Source organism: Ursus arctos, unplaced genomic scaffold (assembly GCF_023065955.2).
Source record: "Ursus arctos isolate Adak ecotype North America unplaced genomic scaffold, UrsArc2.0 scaffold_7, whole genome shotgun sequence".
Taxonomy (NCBI): domain Eukaryota; kingdom Metazoa; phylum Chordata; class Mammalia; order Carnivora; family Ursidae; genus Ursus; species Ursus arctos.
Window position 1 is genome coordinate 41,872,113 of NW_026623089.1, and position 14,707 is coordinate 41,886,819.

The 14,707-nt window shown below is 43.3% G+C and overlaps 1 protein-coding gene across 1 annotated transcript in view; it reads left to right on the top strand.

Annotated features, from left to right (window-relative positions):
- Positions 1–14,707, top strand: part of GRID1 (glutamate ionotropic receptor delta type subunit 1) — a 684,166-nt gene that overhangs the window by 557,485 nt on the left and 111,974 nt on the right. The window lies entirely within an intron of this gene.

Here is a 14,707-nt window from a genome sequence, read left to right on the forward strand (position 1 = left end):
GCTAAGAGCCAGCTGCAAGAAAAAGGAGGTCTGAGGCCAGTAAGGTTTCCAGGCTATACCAATGTAATGATCTGGTTCCCAGAACATCAAATAAACTGTAGAAGAATGGGAGCTGGCAAAATGCTGACCTGGGGATGTCAGCCTTTGTAAGCCTGGGTTTGGTGCCTCATCAGTAACCCCAGAGTCCAGATGAGATCCCATTACCATCAAAATTAACAGCCTTGGGCACATTTTTTCTTTCTTTCTATCTTTATGAAATGAGGAAATGCTCGTGTAGACCCTATTGTGTGCAGAAGAAGCATTTTACAAGAGAGTCCAGTGGACTTGGATTCAGAAGTCTAGAGTTTACAGCCTCGCCAAACTACTTAATAGACAGACGGCAAGTCATGTAACTTCTCTGAGCCTCGGTTTCCCCACTGGAAACACTAAGGATAATAATTCCTGTTCTCCTTCACTCACAAAGTGTTGCTGGCACTCAAATGGTTTGCATGGCAGTGCTTTGTGGAGTATAAACAAACAAGTTCACCTGCCACGTGTCATCAGTCCACCTGCTGGATGCTATGAGAATGCAGAGCAATGATCCAGCCATTCCTGTAAGATAAGCATGAGGACAAATGCTTGGGAAACTGTTATTATTGATGTGTAACAAACTACCCCAACATTTAGTGGCTTCAAGCAACAATCATTTCATTGTATCGCACAGATTCTGCAGGTCAAGACTTTGAGTAGAGTTTGGCTGGGTAATTTTTTCTCCTTGTGGCATCAACTGAGATCATTTAGTTGGACACAGCCTGCTGATGGACCAGTTTGGAGAGCCCAAGAGGGCTTCACTCACATGTCTGGCACCGTAGCAGGGATGATGGAAGGCTGAACTCATCTAGAACTATCTGCCAGGGCACCTGTGTGTGGCCTCTTCAGTGTATGGTCCTCAGGGCTGTTGGATTTCTTGCATGGTATCTGGCTTCCCCCAGAACAAGTGTCACAGTAGAACCAAGTAGTTGTTGCATAGCCATTTAGAATGTAGCTTCAGAAATCACACAGTGTGACTTCCATGACAATTTATAAATTACACATGAAATCAGTCAAGATTCAAGGGAGAGGAGAGGGGTTAGGCTCCATGTGTTGATGAGGAAGTAGTGAAGTCATGTTCTAGAAAAGTATATGATATAGGTAATTTTGTTGTTCCCCTTGGAACATACCATCTGGAAGATTCACTCCTTCCTCTGGCTGCAATGATCCACACCCCTTTACATGAAGAATACTCTCATTCCTTTGCTTAAGAACCCCAGAGCCTTGCTCCATTGTGTCATTGACTCAAGGCCCAGGATCTTATCACCTAGATCAGGTCAAAGTGAGGATGAAATTCCTTGGTACAGATTCTTGGATATAACTCTCCAAGTGTTGTTTGTCTCAATCTGAAGACCTCAGTCTAAAGAGACAAGTTATTTGACCTTTCCACGCTCAATATATGTAAAGGTAAGACCATGATAGTATAATTGCAATAAACATTCCCATTCATAAGAGAGGGAGGACATAGAAGACATAGAGTGATCACTGGTCCATAGGAAATCTCATATCCATCTGGGCTCATGTCATTAGCTCCTTCATTAGGGCCTGTTACTGCTTCCCGGGAGTGATTCTCTGTTTGATTTCCTTTGAGCTCTTGATTCTGCCTCCTAAGTCCTCCTTACTTTTCCATAAAATATATACTGTGTTTGTAGCTGTACAATTTCCACAGTGGCTTCCCGCCCCTAGGTGCTCGAGGGTCATCAGTCTGTCTTCCTTTCGCATTCTCTCTCTTCCATTTAATTTGAACTGGCTGTGCTTCTGCCAGTACAATTCTGTTAAAAATTGTGTGGATTTTTATTAAGTTTATTGTCTGTTCACTACACCAGAAGAAAACCACGTCCACAACTTGGAGTTGGGCTTGTCTCTATCTGGAGCTCCCTAATGGGCTGCTAGACTACAGAAGAGCTGTTGTCTAACAGAGAAGGTCTGAGACACACGCCTTTCGGATTGTAGAGATTGGTCTCTCGGAAAGGTCTACAAGACGCTCTCCTGAGTATTTCTAAGACTTTAAGAAAGGGTATTATAGTCATACCCTTGATTTCATGGGGGGGGGCACATTTTCTGGGATTTGTTCTTTGCATCAAACATCTCTGTTATTTTAGAATTTTCTACTAAAAGAGACTAGAGTTGAGAAAGTTTCATTTTTGAACCCAACAAATCATGGCTTCTATATATTTACTCTAAATTTTGCTTGAAAACCAAATTCCTTCTGTAGTTCATCCACGAATCATCTATGCATCTATGCTTACAAGATGATATGCAGCTAAGAGAAAACAGAATACTCTAAAATTCTGCCTGATACTTTCCTAGCCCGAGCTGTCAGCTTATTAAGTAGATATTCTGTTTTCCTTATTATTGTGGATGATGGTTTCGCTAAATTTCTGCCTCGATATCACCACAGTATTCTTTCCTGCAGCTTCCAATAATATTTTCCTCGCCTTCCTTTAAACTCTCAAAATCTGTCCCCCCGGGGCTTATTTTGTTTCCGACTAAAAGTCTCCTCAAGGTCCTTCTAGGTTTCTCCTGCTACACGGCCCCAAAAACAATTCTACATACTTTATATGTGTTATAGTGACACCACATTTCCAGGTACCAAATTCTGTTCAAGTTATTATTACTGCATAATAAATGTCCCCAAATTTACTGTTATAAACAAAAAAGTTATTCTGTCTTATGTATTCTGCATGTCAGACATTTGGTCAATGCTTGGCTTGGCAATTTTTTTAACATTAACTGAGATCACCTGATGCTATGTATCTGGCTGATGGAATGATCTTAAGGGTTCGAAATGGCTTCACTCACATGTCTAGCACTTTGGCAGAGGTAGCCGGAAGGCTGAATCCACCTGGAACTGTTGCCCAGGATACCTACATGTGATTTTTCAAGTGGTTTTTCTGTGTGTGGTTTCAGGGTATTGAACCTTTTCCATGGCAGCTGGCTTCTCCTTGATAAATGGTTCTAAATGGGAGGCAGTGATGTCCCCCAGGGGATATTTGGCAATGTCTGGAGATATTTCTGGTTGTTATTCTGGGGGAGAGGGTGAACAGTGGCTACTGGCATCTGGTTAGTAGAGGTCAGGGATGTTGCTAAAAATCCTAAAACGCACAGGACACCCCTCTCCCCCCAACAAAGAACCATCTGGCTCCAAATGTCAATGATGTCAAGGTGGAAAAGCCTTGTCTTAGAACAGGCATCTCGGGAGTCAGGCAGAAGCTTCGTGGCCTTTTTTTAACCTCGCCTCAAAGACATGTAGAGATTCAGACCAGATTTTTAAGAGAGAGGAATTAAACTTCACTTCTTGATAGGGGGTGGTGAAGTCACATTGTAGAAGAGCAGGTGGGATGGGAAATGTTGTCACAACCATCTTTAGAAAATACGGCGTGCTACAGGAACTGTCAAGGAAACCTGAATGTGATCAGTGCCATGAAAAAGGGGCGAGTACAAGGCTGTAAGGCTGCAGGAAGATCTGTCACTTTTGATTGGAGGGACAAAATGAGGTTTCCTGAAAACATGACAATGAAGCATTTTTTTAAGTGATATATTAAAGCTCGAAAGAAGGATAGTGTTTTAAAAAGCTCATTTGGAAGGGAGAACATTCTAGACAGAGGAACAAGAGAAATAAAAGTGTCAATTATTAGGGATTAGTTAACTATATGTATAGCCTTTGGGCCAAGTCCAGCCCACCACTTCTTTTGTTTATTGGAACCCAACCACACTCATTGGGTGGTTGACCACACAGACCATATTGCCCAAGAAGACTAAAATATTTCCTGTCTAGCCCTTTCTGGAAAAGTTTGCTGACCCCTAACCTAGGTCATTAATTGATTTGTTTATTCAACAAAAACTTGTCAAGAGCCCTCAATATGCCAGAAATTGTGTCAGGTGTTTAATATATGATGCTGAGCAAAAACAGGCAAAACAAACATCATTCTATTATGAAGGGTGATTTCAGAAATTACAGCATTTGAGAGCTCTAAAGAAAATAACAAAGAGAATTGAACACTTGAGAATTTAGGAAGAGTGATTTGGGAGGCTTTATCAAGAGGATAACAGAGTGGGTGAGACCTGCCAGATGGGAAAGAGCCAACCATGGAATGTGAAGGATGGAGATAAGAGTTATCAGGGAAGCGAAGGGTGTCCACAGAGTTCCTAAAGCAGGAAAGATGTTGGCTTGAGAGAGTAATTAAAAGGTGGTCAGCATCTGTGGGGTACAGTGAGCAAAGTGGGCCTCGTGGCCTGAGATGAGGTTGAAGGACAGGCGTGGGCCAGGTCTCAGCGACTCTTCTAGGCCATGAAAATGATACATGCTTTTAATATGAGTTTAACAGGGAACCACTTGAGAATTTTAAGGAGAATGAAATAAAACACTTTTCATTAAAAGAAGAAAAGAAAAGGAAACTGGCTGCTATGTGGGGTTTCACACAGATCAGGGAGGAGTTGTGAGCTAGGTAAAGCAGCTTATGAAGATTCCAGGTAAGAAATAATGATGGCATGATCTAGATACTGTGTTTTTCAAACTTTACGGTGCCTATGCGTGACCTGAGATTCTTGTCAAAATGCAGACACTGACTCAGTAGACATGCGGTGGGGCCAAGATTCTTGGATTTAAACAAGTTCTCAGGTGACCGGGCACGGACCACACATTGTGTAACGAGGGTCTAGAGGTAAAGACATAAAAGGTGGGTTTTAAAAAATGTCTTCTGAATCATTCATTTCACTAACACTTTTTTCATGACTCAAAGTCTTAAAGTAAGTTTGCAAAACAAAACCATGAAAAAGAGAAAATCCAGCCCAGGCACTTCAACCACCATAAATAAATCAGTGCTAATTAAGAAAGCCTTTTGCAGGGCTTCAGATACGGGACCTACCTAGAAGCTTGAGTTTGAGAAAAGCATCCAGTTCCAGCCAGTTGATGAGGAAGGGCATGGTCAATTTTGTTAGTTTTTCTAATAAAATTTTGGGTGAGTCGAAATGAAGAACAGATCATCTCTGCCATACAAGATTTATAGTATATTTGTGAATAGATATGCATTGAATTTAATGTATCATGAAAATCGTTTCTACCAGCAAGGGAGACACTTACTCTTAGTGTAGGGTGCAAGGAGGGATCCTTAAAGGGTAATTAGGAGTCAGAGAACAAAGAAAGAGGAGAGTGTTGTAAGGAGAGGAAAGAGCCAAAAGTTTATAGAGAGTATGGTGAGAGACACTAGCTTTTACAATGCAAGGTCTCCTGGTGCTGGCTGTTGGCAGGTATCTTGTCAGCCTTCAGACTGATGTATAGTGTAGATAGTGTGTATAGTGCCATTGATTCTAGTCAATTCTAATGGGCAAGAATTTCTTAAGCTGCCTAATAGAGACCTGAGAGCAAAGAAGGTACTGTCAATGACAATAACTAATGCCTGTTCATAACTAATAACAGATGAGGACATTTGAGGCCAGAGATAGAATATGACCAATTCAAGTCACTTGCCAGAAGTGTCCAGCACCCGAGGAGAAGAAACAGAATTCCAGCCTGGCTTGTCTCACTGCAGAGACTGCCTTTGCTAGAATGTGCCATTTATTTAGAGAGACAAAACCAGTACATCTAAAACAATTAGAGATACAAAATCAACCTTACAGTTACAAGCTAGATTGCAGGGCTGTTTCAAAAGCAAAGTAGCCTTATTGTTTTTCTTCCAATTATAAAAGCAATGCGTCCTCTCTGTAAAACATTTCAAACATTTCAGGAGAGTATAGTGCAAGAGATGAACATTCCCACAATCCCATTGCTCTATCTAAGGCCAGAAATAGCCACTGAAACCTACCTTTTGTCTTAGGTGTGCACGTGTACCATCTCACAAAAAGAAATAAGCATTAAAAAGGTGAATCATACTACATATAATGGTAGGACATCTATTTTCCCCCCGCGCTAAGAAACTGTTTGAAGGTAAAACTGCACTTCTGTTCTTCCTAAACCTTTCTAAAGATACAGTCAGTTCTTCTAGATTGATAGGTAATTTCTTGGCCGCTTGATACCTATTTAGCTTCAGCTAGTTCAAGAATGATGACACAAGTGTACCAACATCAGTCATAGTATCCTATCACCATCCTTGCTTTAAAAGTCATCACCCTTGCTGGCAGGTCATAGGTGGTTCACTTGAGAGATTAGAGCCATAATGAGAGACTTCGCCTCTCCAGCACATGGCTTCATCCCTTTCCAAGTCCCTAGCAATGTGTGCATGGGCCTGCGTGTGTACATGTGTTCGTATAAAACAAGTCGGTCGGGTCTGTTTGGAGGCAGGTACGTGCAGTAAGCTCACCCACTTGAGGTGCACACTGTTCGATCAGCTCTGACAAATGCATACAGTAGTATAATCACCACTACATTCAAAATATGACGACTTCCGTTACCCCCACATGGCCCTTCTTCCTCTTTGTGTTCAACGCCTTGCTCCCATTCCTGGCCCCAGGCAACCACGGATCTATTTTCAGGACCAATAATATTGCCTTTTCAAGAAAGTCATGGCAATGGGATCATAAAATCCCTGGTGGCTGGCTTCGTTCACATGGTGTGACGCGTGGGAGCGTCATCCGTGCTGCTGCACGGGCCAGGAGCGTGTTGCTTTTTATTGCTGAGCAGTAGTGCATGGTATAAGTATGCCACATTTTGTCTACCCAGTCACTGACCACCGTGATCAACATTTGCAGTGTTTCCATTTTGGGGGTATGATGGATAAAGCCTCTAGGAAGACCCACACACCGACCTTTGTATGGACATACTTTATATTTCCCTTAGGGAAGTGACTGGGAGTGGAATTGCTGGGTGGTAGTGTCAGTGTGGGTTTAACTTGAGAGGAAGTTGCCAAACTGTCTTGCAGCCAAAGTGTGGCTGCACCTTTTGCTTTCCAGAGCCTTACCAACACTTGGTAATGTCAGTCTTTGATTTTAGCCACTCTAGTGAGGTTTCGTAGCATGTCCTTGTGGTCTTATTTTGCACTTCACTGATGACTTATGATGTTGAGCTGTATAGTTTCATGTTCATATTATCCTTTTACATATTTCTTGGAAAAATAAGTCCTTTTTCCATTTTTAAAAATTACAATTTCTTCTTATAATTGGGTTATAAGATTGATTCAGGTATAGCAGATACAAGTCCTATAATAGATATACCGATATCTGATATTATCCTATAACTTTTGATTGTTCTGTTCCTCTGTTCTGTTTTTTTTTCTCCCACTCCACCCCCTGGAGGCTCGGAGGAAATCGCTGATGAGGAGGTATGACCTCCCTTGTGTCCGGGCTCCCAGGGAAACTCATTATCACTTGGCTTTTAAAAAGCTGATAAAATTTTGGTCTTTTCTTCTTCTTATCCATTGTTATAACTACGACTTCTTTTCTTCCACACTCTATCAAAGATGGAACATTTCTTGTGTCCTATCTGTCCTTGGAGGGGCTTCTCATCTTTTGAAATTCGCGAGTTTACTAGATGGTTGTGTGACCACAGCTCTCTTAGAAGCTAAATTTTTAAAAACATAGTTTATAGTCAGATTATCTGACTTCTTGTTTGCTACAATGAAAGAAACTTTGTCTTGCTGCTTTCTACATCTTAGGCAGAGAGGAACTGCCTCTATCCTTACTGTTCATGTGACAGAAAGACTCCATCGCCGGCACCATTGGAGTTGGCCAGTCCTTCTATCCCTTTATGGGCCCAGGGAGTCCTGTGTGCCTGTACTTTCAGACAGTGGAGGCTAGCACTGGGGCGTGTTCATGGTCTCCGTCATGAATGACCTGGTTGCCAATGTCGATGGCACTTCTGCTTGTTTTTCTGGGCCTCCTCGCCAGCACCATTGGGGGGGATATCTTTCTCCTATCCTTGCTAAGGGTTTTTCATGAAGCCCCCATTTGTGATAGCTCTCTGGCCATAAGAAACCTTCAGTTTCTCATGGCTCTGCCCTCGGACATTTAACACAAGTTTTGCTGGGGCTTATTTTAAGAGAGTACAGCTTTTACCAAACCACAATTCCCTGCACACATAGTCCTGGGCTGAGACTTTCATTTCTCCCCTGTGAGTCTCTCATTCCCACGTGGGTCTCCTCTTCTCTTGTTAATATACATCAGGAGCTTCAAGAGTGGTCCAGTGGGTACATCTGACCTGATGGTCATCTTCTGTGGTTCATACTCTACAAGGCCCATACCTTAGTGGCCCTGATACAGTGGAATTCCCAAAATGAACTTTTAAATTAGATCTTACTTTAGAAATCCTGGCTACAAATAATATTCTATGTTCAGATTCTTACATTCTGTTTCCAAGATGCTCTTTTGTGTCTAAACATGTCCCTGCATTTAGCCAAAGCTTAAAATGTGCAATTGATTATCTGATACCAGTGCTGGCTGAATGCCTCAACTCAAGCTGATTCAAGATGTGGGTGTCCCCTTGACTCCAAACCCACCCAGGACTGTGGTCCTTTGAAACAGACCCTAAACCCATCTATTCTCCAATAAAAGTGGACAATGAAACAAAAGCTGATAGAGGGATTATTGTTTTAGAAAAGTCCATGCACTGCCATGATGATAAACCCACTGTGGCTTTCACTGCTGGAGCCCATATCCCAGCCAAGGCTTGTGCGCTCCGCTGAATGCGGTCACTGGTCAATGAGGGTATGGCTCAATTGGACTCCAGCAATGGCTGTGAGGTATGACAGACATGGTCATAAAAACTTCACTTCCTGGGGCGCCTGGGTGGCACAGCGGTTAGGCGTCTGCCTTCGGCTCAGGGCGTGATCCCGGCGTTATGGGATCGAGTCCCACATCAGGCTCCTCTGCTGTGAGCCTGCTTCTTCCTCTCCTACTCCCCCTACTTGTGTTCCCTCTCTCGCTGGCTGTCTCTATCTCTGTCAAATAAATAAATAAAATCTTTAAAAAAAAAAAAAAACTTCACTTCCTGCCTTCAATGCTCTCTTGAAATAAGCTTATCACTGAAGTGGTTGGTCACTTAGTTGTGAAATGTGACTATAGGTTATTGATCTGTTATCTTGGTGGATATAGTTAAATATGAGATTTGGGGTTAAACAAACCTACCTTTCATTTCCTCACTTCCTCCCCAGGAATTGGCGAGGCTCTGTATATGAAACTGGTCATATTCTGTCTGTGGGCTGTACAGCAATTGGATTGCCTCTCTTCTCTTCCCCTCTCCCCATGAAAAGAGATGACATCGTAAGAGCCTCTGTAACTAGATTATAGACCACAAAGCCCATTCTTCCAAAGGTGACCTGTCCCATTTATGGTTAATCCCCTGCATTTATTAAAGACAGGGCCACAAAGTCCCAAATCCCCACATCTCACAACTCAAATGCTAACATGAAGAACACCCCGATTGACTCAGGAAATATATTTTCCCGAGACCACTGGTTTATGAAATTTATTCTCCAATTGGCTGATCTCTTGAACAGTTGTTTGTCATAATCAGATTTTGAAACCATATATCTCCTTTCATGGGATGATTGTGCTGTACCCTCTGGCTCCATGCATGCTTCCGGTCTGGGTAGAGCAGACCTCCTGGATGAATGAGAACCATAGCCGTCTTATCAAATCGCAGCAGTTCTTGTTTTGTTTAACAGTGCTGGAAATTCGTTCTTCAGGCACTGATCTTGACAGGTCAGCTGTCAAAAGCGGGTGTCTGTGGCCATAAAATTCATCGATCCCATAAACAAAATTCTGTCTACAAAATATAAGGGGAAGTCAGAATAGACACCCTGATGTACAAATGAAATGGTCTGCAGCTGTATGACTAAGTGTCAGGACTTGTATGGGGGAAAGGTTTTTCTGGCTTCCCATTTATCAAGCCTATCAGCCTCATTTGGCTTTCATTGACTGAAACTTTTCCCCTGGCATTCTGAACCAGGAGAAGCAGGCACCCTCAAGAGGGAAGCTGAATACAGTCTCTCCTAGTCTGGGTCGGCTGCAAGTTTGGGAATCTATTTAAAGGCTTTATTTTATTAAAAAAAAAAAAAGGAAAGAAAGAAAGAAAGAAAGAAAGAAAGAAAGAAAGAAAGAAAGAAAGAAAGAAAGAGAAAGAAAGAAGAAAAGAAGAGAGAAGTCCATTGGAGTCTGTTTAGACTGTGCTTTTTCTGTGTTCTGGTCTTATATATCAGGTGTTCAGAGGGATGGCCTCACTCAGAAATGAAGGGTTACTGCTCTGGTCTTAAGATTTGGGCAAGAACACAAGGCTTTGTGGAAATGGGGGGATTCACTCAGCCTGGGGCGGTCGGCTGGAGGCTGATGTGAGGGAATAATAAACTTCCCTGCCCAACTCAAGGATCCTGGTTCCTGGAACATGGTTGCACTTTGATGTGTTTGAAGGCAGAATTTTGGTTTCACTTTGAAGTATTTTTTCTTTCTCTGCTAGAGTACAGGATGCCCTGAAGGCCAGGGAGAGAGGTCTGTATTAAAAAACAAAAACACACAAAAATAAAAACCTTTAAGTCCTCAATACTTTCAGACAAAAAAAAATAGGAGTAATTACAGGCTTGGAGGAATTTTTCCCCCCTCTCATGTACTTGTACTTTGATATAAATGGCTTTGCCTTAGGATTGCTGTCCTTCTTTCTTAGTGGAGAAAGGTTGTCTGTCTTCGTGGAGCTGGGCCTCAGCAGTGGCCGCTTCCCTGTCTCCAAACCCAGCAGGCTCACTAGGCCCCACACTGTCTTGGAGAGGTCATAGAATGGGAGACGCCATGTTGAATGAACCTGCAATTGCCTCTTCTAGGAGATGGGGACACCTTGGCCACAGCTCCTGGCAGTCAGAGGACTGATTTATTGGGTTCTCACTCTCAGACTGGTCTTGACACACCAATAGATAATTTAACTCTGATTGCTCCCCTCTATTCAGTCCTCAGTCGTACAAATGCGTGTGACAGGATTTTGTCACCTGTGCTCGTTATTTTGATCAAAAGCTTATTTTCCTTCCTGTGAAAGTAGTGAAAAACCTGTTGAAAAGAGAACAGTGTCAAGGAGTTGCAATGATTATTCATCATTCCACCACCTGGATATATTCACATAATTACATTCTAACAAAGCTCCTCCCATGTTTACCACCACCCTTTTAAAAAACCATAATTAAGCTTTTATTGCACATAAAGGTTTATATCCCGATACTTTACTTTGTCATTATTACTTTATAGCAGATTATTTCAAAGTGATTTTTTTCTTTTGAATAGCCCCCAAATATTTGGTAGGCAGGGAAGGTATTCTTATTTTACTTTTTAGATAAGAAAACGGAATCTCAATGGAGTCAAATTTATTCAGAATTTTAAGCACCGCAGTCAAACGTGCTGTCTGAGGTCACCCAGGTAAGTGGTGGAAACACAACTAGAATACAGGTCAGTCGACTACCGAACTTATACTATTTTCACACCTCTGAGTTCCTCTCTTCTTCCCCCGATCTTTACCAGGTATAGTAAAGTTGATCTTCAAGAGGAGAACATGGCTTTCAAAGCAAGGTTGTAAACCCTGAGATGGGAATAAGCAACGCAAGGTCTAGTCCAAGAGCCTGGAATTCTACAGTTTATGAAGACAGGGTTTTGATCTCAGGGGACAAGGTGACAAACCCAAGTAGCACACACAGCAGGGTCACAGACTTAGGTGCAGCATGGAAGACAATGGAGATTATTTCTACTGCAGCTCTGTATCGATGGTGGAGATTGGGCTAATAACATTGCATTAGCTGTAGGGAATGTGTTATACTAATGTAACATCTTAAGTGGGGAAAACTGGATGTAGACTACGTGGACAGACTCTGCACAATATCTACAACTTTTCTGTAAATCTAAAACTATTCTAAAGTGAAAGATTATTTTTTAAAAAATAGGAGTAAAAGTGTACCAGACCCAACCAAAGAGGGACGGTATTACAGGCCGAAGGAACTGAAGGAAGCATGCCGTGTGAGGTGCATGAGGAAGGGGAGGGTCTGGGGGGTTGGAGCGGACTGGGCCTACACAAACTTAAGTGAAGCTGATTGTCAGGCTTGGATCTCAATAAAGCAGGACTTTCTTTTAGGCCAAGCTTCAGAGTGTTAGGATTTATTTTGTAGGAAATGAGAAGTCATTCGAAAATTTTCATTAACACAGTTCATGTTTGAGTTTATTTATTACAAAGGTGCAAATCAGCACAATGGAGGAGGCTGTAAGAGAGAGGTTGGGGGTAATGAGATCAATGGGGAGGCTGTTGCAATACTCTGGGGCAGGGGGCTGCTGCCTTGAGCCAGGCAATGAGCTAGAAGAAGAAGGTTGTGTGGCCGGACATTGAGAGGCAGGGCCCTTCTCGTAGCTGAGCTTAAAACTCTAGAAGGACAGGGCTTCATCCCAACTGCTTTCTTTTGCCTCCATTCTCCATTCTCAAAACTGATTACAATCCCAGTAGACAGACAGGTAAAGTTGGTTTGATCAAGGCCACGCAGAGCCCCATCTGGGTGCTTGCTTATGCACGTGCTAGCACAGAGTGGAGGTGGCCCTTCACCTGTGCCACGGAGGTTTGGCAGCATGTGTTAGGAATTCAAGTCCTGCTGCAAGGCAGGATATCTGGTACCTGGAACTGCCATGTCATCGTGAGGACGAGATCACCTTCATTATGTCTTTGTCTGTCATCGAGGTGGTCCAGGGACCTTCTTAACACAACCCCACCCAGGAGGTGCAACACATTACCCATCACGGTTAAGCAGCTCCAGTGCCTGGGCTAACCAGTTATGGGGATAAGACGCAGGCAGCCCAAATACACATCATGAGTCCCCTGGTCTGTGTCAGAGGGTCCAAAGAATGTAGGGAATTAACACCTTGCCTCTTTTTGTCTGGGTTTGTCTCTTCCCTTTGACCAGTATTTTAATCTAGATGAAGGACTTGATCCTGGGTCCCAGTGCTGTTTCCAAGACCCAAGGGAGAAAGAGCCATGAGCTTTCGTTCTCACTGTGTCAGTTCCCAGAGTGTGGCATCTTTGATGTCCTTGAAGAGGACTTTGGGTAGATTTTAACTGCCCTTTACTGCAGTGCCCCTCAAATTAATGGGTGGTGGCTGTGAGGAGCTCCTCAGAGCACATGGCCATGCTGTTGACTCAATGATTCATTCATCGCTGCCAGACATCTATGACTTAGGGTGGAGTGGGTCTTAGTTGGTATTGTGTCCAAAGTGATAGCCGGAGTTTCTAAGTTCCTTTCAAACTGCTTCTACAACCATGTATCTCATTCTGACATTCCTGCTTTAGGCCTCAGGGTTCTAGTATCTTCCAGGTGGCATGGTCCCTCAGATTCTGCCACTGTGGCCTCATAGTCAAAGCTCGGAGTGCAGAGCCCGCTGTAGATATCAAGGCTAAGGGACATGCTGGGAGAGTAGGCGTGTCCTTAGGTAGCGCTATTGGTGACTTCTTTAGGGCACCTGGTGACATTTCTCCCCAGAGGGATAGTTCTGCGCAGCCCAACTAGGGGACTTGTGGGTTTCGTCCGATGAAAAGTAGATGCTGCCCGCAGTGGTCTACTTCTTTAATGCCTTGCTGCTTAAATGGTGGTCATGGATCGTCAGCAGCAGGATCACCTGGGAGCTTGTTAGACAGGAATAATCACAGGCCCCAGAAGCAGCAAGTGTATATAAAATCCCTGGATAATTTGTGTGCATGTTATAGTTTGAGGACCCCCCGCTTTAATCTATAGCAGAGGTTTACAACCCTGGCTGTGCATTAGAATCACCTGGGGAGCTGAAACATTCATATCTAGCCCACTACAGACCAATTAAATTCAAATCTCTGGGGGTGAGGCCCAGCCTTCAATATGCTTTAAAAGCCTTCTTAAGAGAATCTAATATGCAGTGACCTAGAAGAACAGGGTTTCTCAATGAGGACCACTGCGGAAGCATTACAATTCCTCATGCCTGTGTGCTGAGATCCTGATTAAGTTGAGATGGGGGCTGGTATCTGTGTGTGTGTGTGTGTGTGTGTGTGTACATATATATATACATATACATATAAATATATATATTTGTTTATATATTTTTTTACATTTCACCAATTAATGATTGAGAATCATTGGTCAGAGAAAGATTTCATCGTGGTTCCCGGGCCCTGCAGGGAGGCAGAGACGGGAAGCAGTCTGGAGAACATCTGTGTCTCCTGTCGTTTCTGAGCCGGTACAGGGGCTCTGGAACCCCCTCAGGGGGCCCGTCAGCGATGCATCAGGCTATGGGAGAGACTCTGTAGGCTCAGGAGGTTGTGGCAGATCCAGAGCACGTGTAGTCTTGGCCTGTACCTGCAGAGCAAGGGAAATCGTGACATTTGCCCTACCGCGAAGACAGGCAGCGAGCTCTTGACCCCACTTGCAGTAGGCATCAATCAGGGTGCAAGAAAGCCGCACATGGGGGTCTTCGTTACCCGCGTCCCTGCTGAGCCTCATCCTGCCTTGATGGCAGCAGTGGCTGATTTCAAAGGCCCTCTGGCCTAGGCAAGTCGAAGGAGTAATTACAGAAAGAAGATACTTTGTGGGAGACACGGTGACATGACCTCAGTGGGTGGACAGAATAAAATTAGACAATGGTCATTCTAGAAACAAGTTCTTACCAATTGGTTTTATTTTAAAGATGTGGCAAGTCCTCAAGTTCCAGAGGAGCTGATGGGGGAAGTGGAACT